Source organism: Hemicordylus capensis, chromosome 5 (genome assembly GCF_027244095.1).
Source record: "Hemicordylus capensis ecotype Gifberg chromosome 5, rHemCap1.1.pri, whole genome shotgun sequence".
NCBI classification, from domain to species: domain Eukaryota; kingdom Metazoa; phylum Chordata; class Lepidosauria; order Squamata; family Cordylidae; genus Hemicordylus; species Hemicordylus capensis.
In genome coordinates this window covers 47,199,135-47,213,117 of record NC_069661.1, presented here as the reverse complement: position 1 = coordinate 47,213,117, position 13,983 = coordinate 47,199,135, and the positions used below count along the sequence as shown (strand labels likewise).

The 13,983-nt window shown below is 48.0% G+C and overlaps 1 protein-coding gene across 3 annotated transcripts in view; it reads left to right on the top strand.

Annotated features, from left to right (window-relative positions):
* The window catches only part of ANKRD50 (ankyrin repeat domain containing 50), a 210,816-nt gene that overhangs the window by 150,687 nt on the left and 46,146 nt on the right, over positions 1–13,983 (top strand). For all 3 annotated transcript variants that reach the window (XR_008308336.1, XR_008308334.1, XR_008308335.1), the window contains exon 8: positions 695–926. The gene's annotated coding sequence lies outside the window, so the exon portion shown is untranslated. The remainder of the gene's footprint in view (positions 1–694; positions 927–13,983) is intronic.

The following is a 13,983-nucleotide window of genomic DNA, read 5'->3' as shown; positions in this document are numbered from 1 at the left end:
ACCTCCCCACAAAAGCAGCTAGCTGTGTGTAGAATCCAGAGGAAAGAGTTGTGGTATGCGAGGACAAGGTAGTGAAGTAGGATCAGGAAGATCAATAATGTAATTAAATAGATTTTATATACAGAGAGGCGTGCAGACTGTTCTTCAGTGCTCTTGCTGCTGGCTATTTGTTATCTCCACCTTTACTCCAGGACTGGAATACAAGTAACTAAAGCCCCACTCAAAAGTTGGCCTGGTCAAGGAATGGATTAACCATAAACGCCACACTGTGGAAGGGTGGGAAGTTGCTGCTAGCAGTAGCTTTGGGAGCAATCTATGTAAGGGAAATGGCATAGGGCGGAAGAGTAAAAAACCTTCCTCCAGTGCTGCAGCCCTGATTCAAATGTACACATGACTGCTTTAAAAGCTAAAAGGATCTGTAGGGAAATCTGATCAATTTTTTTGCACATCACATGTAATTGGGCCTTAAATGTGACAACTAGAAGTGGATGAGGATATCATAGAGATGCTGTTTTCCGAGGCGTCCCCATGGCAATCGTAACTTTATTTGATAGAAATAAATAGATTGGAAAGATAGCAACAGGTCAAGTCCCTAAAGACCTTCTGTTGCCAAAAAGAGCAAGACCAGGGGCATCGATATGTATTACAGGAAGAGACATAACAAGGCTGTTCCTTATTACTTTCTCCTATACAGGTCAAGTACAGCAGAAAAGATGCTCTATTTCTGTAATGTGAGAACAGCCCAGTATATTTCTCTCCAACTGTTGGGTCATGTATCTGCATTCCATGAAAAACACATGGCTTATCAACATACAGAAATATGTCCAGCCATTCTCATACCACTGCAGGCATTTCTGCTTCCTGTTTCTCCCCTGTGAGTCTTGCTGGGAAAAATTGTAACTTGAGAAGTGACCTTCAGAGTTAATGTGAGTATGAACTTTTGGATGTTGAGTGCAGTTGAGCAATCGTGCAATTGCTTCTAGTATGCATCGACCTAGTGGATCATCAAGAGTTTGGATTTGAATGCTCCTTGAGGTTCCTTTGAACTGATTCTGAATTCACAATCTTGAACCTATTTATTCTGAAACAGCAGCATCATTGACTTTGGCAGGCTATTGATCATCTATAAGAGTGAGGACCTATGGTCATTTGTGGTGGGTGAAAGGAGAAGAGGCTGTCTGTCCTACCCTTTGGCCTTACCTTCTAGACTACTCACAAGTCTCCTTCCAGAATTGCTGAGTGACAGCCATCATTCAAGGAAGGCTTCTTTAGTTCAGAACTGGTGGGTGGGGGATGTGTGAAGTAGCCCCAAATGAGCATCAGTTGGAAGTAGAATAGGAACCCAGGTCTTTTGAGTCCAACAACAATGTTCTGTCCACTGACCTACAATGCCTCTTGAATTACATCATTTAGGGATTGCAGATGAAGTGACCCCAGTACCTACAGTATAAAGGACATGAGAATTTGATTAGGAATTTGGGGTATTTGACTTTTTAGGCATAGGTGCATTGTAGATACTGGGAAATTAGACCCTTTGTACATAGATGCATCATAGATTAGGGATGTGCACAGTTTGAGAGGCCCTTTATGGCCCTTTATGGCCCTTTGTATTATGGCCCTTTTACTGGTTTGGAGGCCCTTTATGGCCCTTTATGGGCCTCCAAACTGGTTCGAACAACTGGTGGTTCCACTGGTTCGAAGGCAGGAGTGACTTTAAGGGCAGGGGAGGGTGCACTTACCCCTCCCGCCAGCCCCCCCCCCAACCAGCACTCCATTGTAAACCGATCCGGCGGGGCGGCAACGTACCTCCTTGCTGCCCCATCCCCTCATCGTGTTGGAAGTAAGCGGAAGTACCTGGCATGTGTGCGCATTTCATGTGTACCCAACTTGCGAGTGAGTGTGACATGTGCGTGCAGATGGCCGACATGTGCACACGTGGGGGGAAGTGGCAGGTGGAAGTGGCGGGAGGGGTAAGTGTACCCTCCCACCCTTAAAGTCATCCCCCACCCCGCCTTCAAACTTCCCTGCACTGGTTCTGTGCACATCCCTATCACAGATATGTATACATAGTCTTCATTATTATTATTTATTTACAGTCAGAGAGGTGTTAATGACTGGTTTGTTTTATCCAGACATCGAGTCCTTCCCAAGGTCCTGGGATGGCTGAATTTTATTATCAATGTTGTTGCTGTTATTATAGATATTGTCGCAGAATATAGGCTTTTCCCAGTAAAGTTGCTTTTTGTAATTGGCTGATGGTGATTTCTGTGGCCCCTATGGTGTTGAGGTGCTCTTCAAGGTCTTTTGGAACTGCACCCAGGGCGCCAATTACCACTGGGATTATTTGGGTCTTTTTCTGCCACAGCCTTTCAATTTCCATTTGTAGATCTTTGTATTTGGTGATTTTTTCTATTTCTTTTTCTTCTATTCTGCTGTCCCCTGGTATTGCTATGTCAGTTATTTTGACTTGTTTTTCTTTCTTCTCGACTACAGTTATATCTGGTGTATTGTGTGGCACATGTTTGTCTGTTTGTAGTCGGAAGTCCCATAATATTTTTGCATCTTAATTTTCGACAACTCTTTCAATTTTATGGTTCCACCAATTTTTGGCTACAGGTAGCTTGTATTTTTTACAGATATTTCAGTGTATCATCCCTGCTACCTTGTCATGCCTTTGTTTGTGGTCAGTCTGTGTGATCTTTTTACAACAGCTGATGAGGTGGTCCACTGTTTCATCTGCTTCTTTACAAAGGCGGCACTTCCTGTTTGGTGTTGACTTTTCTACTTTTGCTCTTATTGCATTTGTTCTTAGTGCCTGTTCTTGTGCAGCCAGTATTAAACCCTCTGTTTCTTTCTTCAAGTTGCCATTCATAAGCCATTTCCAGGTCTTGGTGATGTTTGATTTTCCACTTATATTGTGCAAATATTGACCATGCAGTGGCTTATTTTTCCATTTTTCTGATCGGTTCTTGACTTGTTCTTTCTTGTAGGCCTGCTTTGTTTTATTGGTGTTGAATAGTTTCTCATTATTGACCATTTGAAGTGCATCTTCTTCACTGTCATTTATTATTATTATTTATTATTTATTTGTCATTATTTATTTATTTATTTATTTATTTGATTTGTACACCTTCCAAAATGGCTCAGGGCGGTTTACAATTAAAACATTATAAAAGACAATCCTTGCATTTGGGTTTTCACCTCTAGGATACCATAAGCAGGGTCTTGCATTCCTTTTTCTTTCATTCTGTTCATTCATTCCTTTCTCTGTTGTGCTAGAGTACTAAATAAATAATTGGAATGAGAGGGTAAGAGCAGTTTGGTGCAAAAGAGGACCGTTTGATTCTTTCCTTCCTTCCCTGAGGTGTTCAGTGGCTTCAGATCATTTGCAAGCAGCTCATAAATGTGTGAAATGGATGCAGTAACAGAGTATTTGTATTGCAGAGGTGGAGACAATCCATTTATTTTGTAACTATCCCTACAAATATGTCCCCATATTGCTTTGAATGTGGCCTCAGTATCTTCAGATGGCATGCAGGAAACACAACCTTAAAATAATGACTTTAATGTTAATTAGACAACTTATTAATTAGTGTTCTCAGGACTGTATTTGGACTTTTAATGTATTGATTCACTTTACTTTCTATAAGGGACATAAAATGAAATGAAATTAATTTGCTATACACAGAAGACTGATGCTGGTACTAATGTTCAAAGCAATGCTATCGACCAGACAAAAGTACTGAAGCACTGAGAGATGTTTTGCATGCTGGAAGTGCTATATTTCCGTACTCTGAATATTTCATATGCTTGCTAAAGCCATGTTTTTGCTGGCAAGATGCCTACCCTCTTGTTTAACTTTTCCCTGATCCTTGAGGTTTGCAGATAACTTGAAATATACAGAGGTTTAGCGTTCTATATTTAGGCTCCCTTAATAGGTACCACATGAAAATTAGGAATGCGAGCTAGTACTGGGGAATGCAATGGGAAAAGGGTAGTATGGCCTCAAAACTGTCCAGGCTGAGAGAGACAGCTAAGAGAGCACACTTCTATTATAGAATGTCTTTCTGATCTGTTGCCTGTACAGCTTGAAATGAGTGACAGCAGCATTGATCATACATACTTCCCTCTTTCTGTGCTCTGAAGAAATGGAGACATGCCTGTCCAACCAAATAACCATGAGCTTGATCAGAGGTTGCCACTGGGAACATTTGTTATTGTCATCTCAGCAGTTCTGATGATCAATAACCAACTGTAATGAGCAGCGCCTTTTCATCTTTATTTCAAGAAGGCAGGCAATGACATGTCTACAGGCTTCCACCTATCTCTACTACACAAATGCATAATAACCTGGCAAATGCTGTTTCCATGCAACTCTTCTTGATTCCAGTGGGGCCTACAATCCAAAACAGGAGTCGCTGGATCACACTTGCTGGCCAACTTCAGTGACCAATTTCTTTCTCTATAACAACAGTGTGGCTTCCTAAGGCATAGTATAGAAAGGCTGCCATGGAATTAAAAAGAGATAGTCACACAAACCATATCCAGAGGTAACGAAATAAAGACTGTTGCTGACAATCAAACTGCAGCAAGGAATGTCCGGCTCAAGATCTCTGTGTGTCTGAAGCAGGATGCTGCCCCCACCCGATTATGCACACATTCCTCCCCGACTCCTCTTTTTAAAAAAGCGGGTCAGGAGGGCATTTTACCAGCTCGCTGCACCCCTGATAATCTGCTGCCTGAAGTGACTGTCTCACTTCACCTCATGGAAGGACCGCCCCCTGTCTACATCAGGCAAATCTGAGACAACGAGGCTCTCCACACGAGCAGTGTGGAGAGCCAGATGGGGTTAGGCGGGGAGAGTGGGCCAAGCCCGCTCTCCCCCCACACGAGCACCCGCGGAGCCCTGGGTGGCCAGATCAGCCTCCCACATTATCTATATATTTAATTCTCCTGGGTGTGCCTTTGGAACGTGCGTCCCGGCAGCCCAGCTGATTGGCTGGGCTGCGGGGGCGCCTGATTAGTCCTGGCGCACCCAGGAGAATTGCCTGGCTGGGCGGCTGCGGAGGCAAGGTGGCGGGCCAGGCGGCGACACTCGGGGCCTGGCGGCGGCACTCTCGGGCCTGGCGGCGGCACTCTCGGGCCCGGCCGCAGCGGCGGCACTCACGGGCTCGGCGGCAGCGGCACTCTCGGGCCCGGCCGCGCTGGCGGCACTCACAGGCCCGGCGGCACCGGCGGCGGCACTCTCGGGCCCGGCCGCGCCGGAAGCGGTGCTACTGGGGTGCAGATGCTATGCGCCGGGTCAGCTAGTTATTATTATTTCTTGTTTACACAGTCACACAGGTGTTATTGACTGGTTTGTCAATCCAGACATTGAGTCCTTCCCAAGGACCTGGGATGGATGAATTTTATTGTCAATGTTGTTGCTGTTGTTATAGATACCGTCGCAGAATATAGGCTGTTCCCAGTAAAGCTGCTTTTTGTAATTGGCTGATGGTGATTTCAGTGGCCCCTATGGTGTTGAGGTGCTCTTCAAGGTCTTTTGGGACTGCACCCAGGGCGCCAATTACCACTGGGATTATTTGGGTCTTTTTCTGCCACAGCCTTTCAATTTCAATTTGTAGATCTTTGTATTTGGTGATTTTTTCTATTTCTTTTTCTTCTATTCTGCTATCCCCTGGTATTGCTATGTCAATTATTTTGACTTGTTTTTCTTTCTTCTCGACTACAGTTATATCTGGTGTATTGTGTGGCACATGTTTGTCTGTTTGTAGTCGGAAGTCCCATAATATTTTTGCATCTTAATTTTCGACAACTCTTTCAATTTTATGGTCCCACCAATTTTTGGCTACAGGTAGCTTGTGTTGTTTGCAGATCTTCCAGTGTATTATCCCTGCTACCTTGTCATGCCTTTGTTTGTAGTCAGTCTGTGTGATCTTTTTACAACAGCTGATGAGGTGGTCCACTGTTTCATCTGCTTCTTTACAAGGGAGGCACTTGCTGTTTGGTGTGGATTTTTCTACTTTGGCTCTTATTGCATTTGTTCTTAGTGCCTGTTCTTGTGCAGCCAGTATTAAACCCTCTGTTTCTTTCTTCAAGTTGCCATTCTTAAGCCATTGCCAGGTCTAATTTTCCACTTATATTGTGTAAATATTGACCATGCAGTGGCTTATTTTTCCATTTTTCTGATCGGTTCTTGACTTGTTCTTTCTTGTAGGCCTGCTTTGTTTTATTGGTGTTGAATAGTTTCTCATTATTGACCATTTTAAGTGCATTATTAAGTGCAGCATTATTATTATTATTATTATTATTATTATTATTATTATTATTACATTTATATCCCGCTCTTCCTCCAAGGAGCCCAGAGCTATGTACTACATACTTGGGTTTCTCCTCACAACAACCCTGTGAAGTAGGTTAGGCTGAGAGAGAAGTGACTGACCCAGAGTCACCCAGCAATTCTCATGGCTGAATGGGGATTTGAACTCGGGTCTCCCTGGTCCTAGTCCAGCACTCCAACCACTACACCATGCTGGCTCTTCATGATTACCAGCTCCATCATAGAGCCAGTAGGGCCTGCGGGGATCAGGGGCTGCCCGCCCCCCGGAATTCCCAGGATTTTCCGTGTGAGTGGCTGAAGTCTTCTCGCAGGTCGCCACGGCGCGGAGCCGCACCATGGTGACTCACAGTCGCCAAAATGGGGGTGGGGTGGGGTCAAATGAGGGGGGGGTCACAATGGGGGGTGGGGTCAAACTCATTTAAGGGTGGGGACTTAAGTGGGCTAACCGCCGGGAGCCGCACAGCTCCCAGCGGTTCCCGCGACCACAGGAAAGCAGGTTGGGTTCCCTTTGTTCACTTTCCTGCGGTCGTGAGAATAGCCTCTATAAGTCAAGCAGTTATTTGGGTGTGGGGTTTTTCCCCCCTGAGTAGGAGATCCTCAGTGAGGGTAGTGGATTGCGCATGCCCAAGACAGAACTGGACTATGTTACTTGATTGTAGGCGGAGCCTCCTAGCCCCAGTTCCAGTTCTGTCTCGCTTGGGACAGGACGTACGAGAGAGCTCTGCTGCTTTGTTTACATTGGATTACTCTTTCGTGAATGCTGAGTTTTATTTCTGCTCTACTCTCTCTCAATTGTGCAAGGGGGTGGGGAGGAGAGTCACGCTTCTTTCGGCCACCAAATTTCAGGTACTATTTTCTTCTTTTTCCTTTCCGATTCGGCTCAATTGGCTTTCGCAAATTAGTGCTTTATTTTTATTTTCCTCATTTTCATGGAGCTGGCACACGCCAAGGAGTTCCTCCAAGGTTCCCTTTCGGAGGGAACTCCGCTACCGCAGGACCTGGGTAGCGTAGCCACATTGCTCCCGCCTAAAGCAGCGGCATTGAAGGCTTCCGCTGTGCCTATGGATCCCTCCGCCCACGCTTCGGCGTCTGGCGCAGCGGTTGATCTAGATCCCGGGCGGCCCCCACCCAAAGCCACCAAAAAATCTAAGCACATTGGGGAGCCCCCCAAAAAGCAAAAGAAGAGAGCAAAGGAGAGTCTATACAAAGCAGAGGCTGGAAAGCACCTTAGCAAACGGCTCCTGATTCAGGCAGTTTGCTGCCGTTCGAAATCGAAACTAGGCAAAAATGGCGCCAAAACCGCGGGAAACTCTACCAAACGCCCCGCTTTAGAGGTGGTTGACCGGAGCCCGGTGGGCATTCTCCCGGTATCCATTCCTCTGCCCCAAGAGGGCTCAGTGGTTGAGGGGGAACCAACTAGCCCGCGCATTCCCTCCCCGCTGTCGGATCAACTCCCTGCCGTACCAGACCTCACAACGCCAGTGCAACCTCCTGTAAGTAATGACCCTTTCTTGCCCAGAGCCACGCAATGGCTCAGAGATTTTTTCAGAAGGGAATTTGCTCTAGAGCCACCTGCGGCTCCTATCTCCGGTCCGGGGGTTCAGGCACAACCGTTGGCCACTGGGAAGGACCAACCTATGCCTATAGGAAACCCCCCTCCCAGATTCAGACGGTCTCAAACTAGGAAAGGAGCGGATAGACTATCGTCTTCTTCTCCCGACTCCAGCCCACGTCTCAGGGCCATTCCTCTGTCTGAAAGAGGTTTGTTTGTCCCTAGGGTCTTACCCCCACAAAACCAAGCACAGACACAGGAGCTCATCCTCTTCCTCTCCTAATCCCCAGAGAGACAAGCGAGTTAGGGGCTTCAAACCACCAGCCCAGCCCAGACCTCAGCACCCTGTCCTTCCTCCCTCCCCTAATCCTCCACAGGTCCCTCCACCCCCCAGGTACCCGCCAGACCGTCAGTCCCTGACATACCTATTATTCCCTCTGGGAGTGACTCGGAACACTCTATGCCACTGGAGCACTTGGGACCCATAGATTCCGAACGGGAAGAAGGGGAACTGTCTGAGGAGGATGTACCTCCTCCCATTTCTAACTCTATTAGACTTTTCTCCTCAACGGATATCGAAATCCTCCTGATTAAGGCGAAACGCATGATAAATGACATTGCAGATTCCGTTCCTACGCAACCGACCTCCACTCTGGATTTGCAGGTATTTCCGTCTACAGAACCATCTGCTCCGATAGTTCCCTTCCCACCTCTGTTCCAAAAGGTGCTGACTGCAGAGTGGCAACGTCCCACTTCCACTAAACCTGTCGGCAACCTCCCCCCACAAATTACCTTCTACCCTTGGAGGTAAATAAATTACTGACCACCCCTAAGGTAGATCCACCTGTGGCGCAAATGGTCTCGGGCACCATGGTCCACTCAGAGGGTCAAGAACAGTTAAAGTCTCAGGAGGACAGGCGATGCGACACCTTCCTTAAAAAGGTTCATGACGCCTCGGCCATTAAAATGGCCACAACCAACTCCATTTTTGCATGGGCTTCAGTATTGTGGGCTAAAGAGTTGGTCAAGTTGGTTCTACCAGAACTCCCTAGATTGCGCCAAGGCATCAATAAGATCGCCAAGGCGGCAGCTCTGTTGGCCGACTCGAGCTTAGATTGCATTCAACACTCATCCAGAGCCATTGCTGCTGGCGTGGCGGCTCGTCACACCCTTTGACTCAAACCGTGGAACACAGACTCCAAATCCAAATTGGCCCTGACAGCCATTCCCTTTGCCGGCACAGACCTCTTCGGACCGGCCTTGGATCCCGTCATTGAAACTCAGGACAAAAATAAGGCCATGCCGTCCTCACGCAGGGGATCAAGGCAGTTTTTTCGAGGCTCACGTTCTTCCTTTCGATCTTACAGACAGGCCCCGATGTAGAACTTCCAGCCCAGGGACTCCAGACCTCAATCCTTCAGAGTCTCCAGCAGTCCCCAATGGCAACAGAGGTACCGCGGCAACTCCAGAGGTTCTGCCCCTAAACAGTTGATCCCACCATACACGCAGCGGAAGCAATGACACCATCCCAGTGGGCGGACGACTGTCAGAATTCTCCACAACCTGGCTCTCCACGACGTCCGATGCCTGGGTATTAGACGCAGTAACACACAGCTACTCTATAGATCTGTCCTCCTCCCCTCCAAATCACTTCATCCCAACACCCAGGTCGACCAACCCTCTCAAGCATCGGCGGATGCTTCAGGCAGTCTAACATCTGCTACAGATTCAGGCAATAGAACCCGTGCCATCTGCTCAAAGATTTCTCGGCACGTACTCCATCCTTTTCTTAGTCCCGAAGAAGGACAGCTCATGGAGGGCCGTACTCTATCTAAAGAACTTCAATTGCTTCGTCGAAAAACGGAAATTCTGGATGGAGTCCCTCCACACTATAAAGGAGGCTGTTTGACCAGGGGACTACCTAGCATCGATCGATCTCTCAGAGGTGTACCTACATGTCCCGATCAGAGCCTTCCACAGGAGACATCTCCGCTTCGTGTACAACGGCGAGCACTTCCAGTACAGAGCGTTACCCTTCGGCCTGTCATCGGCCCCGGGGGTCTTCACGAAGATTATGGCTTCACTGATCTCCCATCTATGCCTCCAGGGGGTGCATATCCACCCATTTTTGGATGACCTTCTAATCAGGGCACACTCCAAACTTCAGGCCCTCAAGGACATCCAAACTACTCTGACAGCCCTACAGGACCACGGTTTTGTAATCAATCAAGAGAATAGTCACTTGAGCCTGACCCAGCGCTTGGTTCACCTAGGGGCCCTCTTCGACACAAGACAGGGCTGCATTTTCCTCCCAAGCAAATGATGGGCAAAAATCATGACCCAGTTTCAGCCCCTGCTCCACAAGACCAAGGAGGATGTTATGGTGTTAGCCCAAGCTCTGGGATCGATGATCACCTGCCTGGAGTGCGTTCCATGGCCACGATGGCACTCCCGGCCCCTTCAGTGGGCATTGTTACCTCATCAGGACGCTATTATGGCGGTCTCCCATACAAACATCACGATTCCCCGACGTGTCAAACAATCCCTTCACTGGTGGCTGTCTGCAGCCCTCCTCAAAGGGAAGCTTCTGACGGAGCCTCAACAGGTCATTCTTACAACAGATGCAAGCCTCTCAGGATGGGGAGCTCACTGCCAGGGCCAGGTAACTCAGGGCATATGGTCCACAGACGAATCCAAACAGCCCATAAACTGGCTGGAGCTCCGAGCAGCCCGGTTGGCGCTACTACACTTTCAGTCCTCCCTGCAGGGCCAGCATGTCCTACTCAGGACGGACAACGTGACTGTCAAAGCACACATCAACCGGCAGGGGGGCACCAAATCCAGGATACTCATGTCAGAATCTGACAGGCTTTTTCACTGGGCAGAGGCCAACATCGCGTCCATCATCGCCGAACATGTCCGGGGGGAGGACAATGACCAAGCGGACTGGCTCAGTTGGAGGTCCCTAGACCCGGGGGAATGGTCTCTTCACCCGGACGTCTTCAGCCAGATGTCCAGGATCCTGGGACAAGTGGATACAAGTGGATACAAGTGGATACAAGTGGACCTTGTATACAAGTGGATACAAGTGGACCTTTTTGCCTCACCTGCAAATCGTCAGCTGTCCCGCTTCATCTCCAGATACCACTGCCCCCTGGCGGAAGCGACGGATGCTCTCCACTCCTCATGGCTGAAGGGCCTCCTGTACGCCTTTCTGCCCACTCCGATAATCTGGAAAGTCATCAAGAAGATGCTCCTGGAAAACGCAGAGCTGATCCTGGTCGTGCCCTTTTGGCTCCGCAGACCGTGGTTCTCTGATCTAGCCACCCGCCCTCCCTGGTGACTCCCGAATCGCCAAGACCTACTCCGGCAGGGCCCTCTTCACCACCCTGACCCCCACTGGCTACAGCTATCCGCCTGGAGGTTGAGCGTGAGAAACTTAGGGCCAAGGGTTACTCTAAGTCAGTCCAAGACACCATCCTAGCCTCAAGGAGACCCTCCATGCACCGTGTGTATCAAACCACCTGGAAAGCCTTCCTACGATGGGCACGGGATCACCGAAAGGACCCCCTTAAAGCAGGAGTTCCGGAAGTTCTCTCCTTCCTCCAAAACGGTCTGAAGCTCCATCTCCACCCTAGCACCCTCAAGCGTCAGGCCTCTGTGTTGGCTTCAGTCCTAGACATCTCATCCACCGTATCTGGTCAGTCAGCTCTTCATCCTCACATCTCCAGGTTCCTTCACGGTGCGAACAATCTCGCCCCGACTCCCGTCAAACGTTTCCCCTCCTGGAACTTAAACCGTGTGCTAAATGCACTCACAAAGCACCCATTTGAACCCATCTCTGACATTCCACTCAAGCTCCTGTCATACAAAGTTCTTTTTCTGGTGGCAGTCACATCTGCCCGCAGGGTTTCAGAGCTTCACACCCTCTCAGCAAGGAAGGAGTTTTGCACCTTCCAAATGGACTCAGTGCGTCTCCACCTAGACCCTAGGTTCTTGCCCAAGATCAATACCGCCTTTCACAGGGCTCAGCCCATTGTTCTTCCCTTCTTTTGCCCTAACCCAGTGCACCCCAGGGAAAAATTATGGCACAACCTAGACGTATGTAGGGCCCTGCGTACGTATCTCCGTAAGACCCGGGATATCCGCAAGACGGATTCCCTCTTTGTTTCCTTTCACCCCCCTACTCTGGGTAACAGGGTATCTGTAACAGGGTATCTGCCCTGAGCCATTTTTGGAAGGGCGGTATAGAAATCGAATTAATAATAATAATAATAATGAGCTTCGTATGCCAGGATGACACAGTTTTTGATCCACCCCGCCAGTGTTGCTTTATTTCTTGACTGTGTAAACAAGAAATAAAGCAACACTGGCGGGGTGGATCAAAAACTGTGTCATCCTGGCATACGAAGCTCTGCATCTTCCCCCTCCTGGGGGTGTTACGGCTCATTCCACCAGGAGTGCGGCCACTTCGGCAGCCTTCTCAGCCCACATCCCACTATCTGAGATTTGTAGGGCTGCGACCTGATCCTCTATCACTCCCTTTATTCGTCACTACAAAATTTCAGTTTTCTCGGAGGCCCAGGCAGCCTTTGGACGGACAGTCTTGCAACAGGTTGTCTAACTCTCATCCTCCCTCCCAGGGACGTTAAGGAGCTCTTTCTGAAAGCTTGGGTATGTCCCTCACTGAGGATCTCCTACTCAGGGGGAAAAGGAACATTGGTCCTACCATGAAGGGTTCTTTTTCCCTGTAGTAGGAGTTCCTCAGGCCCACCCGGATGTGTGGCAAGACTGATTTTTTGCTGTAGTTTTTCTGGGGGATGGGTACACAGCGGGTCACTGCTGCCGACTCTCAGGGTTTGTAGAATGTTAACCCTTCACTGTCTATTTCTCTGTTGACTGACCTCTCCTCTAGTTTCCTTTTCTTTCCATATTCTTGAGTCTGTAGATCACTCCACACACACACACACACACACAGAGCTCTCTCCATGGAGCTTACCTGGCTCGTCAGCCCTGGAACTGGGGCTAGGAGGTGGCTCCGCCTACAATCAAGTCACATGGTCCAGTTCTGTCTCGGGCATGCGCAGTCCACTACCCTCACGGAGGATCTCCTACTACAGGGGGAAAGAACCCTTCACGGTAGGACCAGTGTTCCTTTTTAATTGCGTTTTTAAATTGGTATCTTCAGTTTTACACTTGGACGATGAAACTCAAAAAGGATCCCTTTTTCCTTTGTTTTTCCAGGTTGTTAAGTAGGAGTGCAAATCCATCGTTCCAAACAGAAATCAAATTAAGATTACTTGATTGTGGATTCGGAGGTACAATTCCATTTCAAGTTAGCATTTCTAAAAGCACCTAACACTGGCTTACATGCAGCGCAGTGTGCTACCCATGGAAGGGGGATGCATGCATACTGGCCCTGTGCTGTCCCAAACTGCATCACTGCTGCTAGGGAGCTCTCAGCTCCTCCATGGCTGCTAAGAATTGTGACCATGCTGTAGCAACCTTGCTCCCATTGGGAATGATTGGAGCAGCATCACTACAGTGATCACGCAATTGCTGCTAACAAATAAAGCCTCTGGCATAAGTCAGACCAAAGAGAACATCTGACATGGAACCTGAGCACAGTTAACACAGTAACTTCCACAAGTCAATGGAACACAATGAAATGTGTTCAATATCGCAGATGTTAATGACCACTGCAGTCAAATAGCCCCACTCAGACCCATAAGGAATGACCCATATGCTTGTATGTAGTTAACCAGGTTCCCTTCCCTATTTGTGGTTAAAGGTGGATGGCATGGTCAGTTGCCATCTGGCCACCTGAAAAACAGGTGATAGCTTTCTCCATGGATTCAGCATTCCCATTGCCCAGTTTCCTCACACTAACATCTTATCCGTGGGTTCAAAATTTATATCCCCTGAGATTTAGGAAACTGTGGCATCTACAGTTTAAAAAACAACAACAACCCAGTTTTCTTGTAGAAGGAAATAAAATGTTCATTGTCATTGTACTCTAAATTGGTTATTTAATATTTATGGACTTTCAGAAATACACAAATGTTTAGTGTGTGTGTTTTCCTTTGTAAAA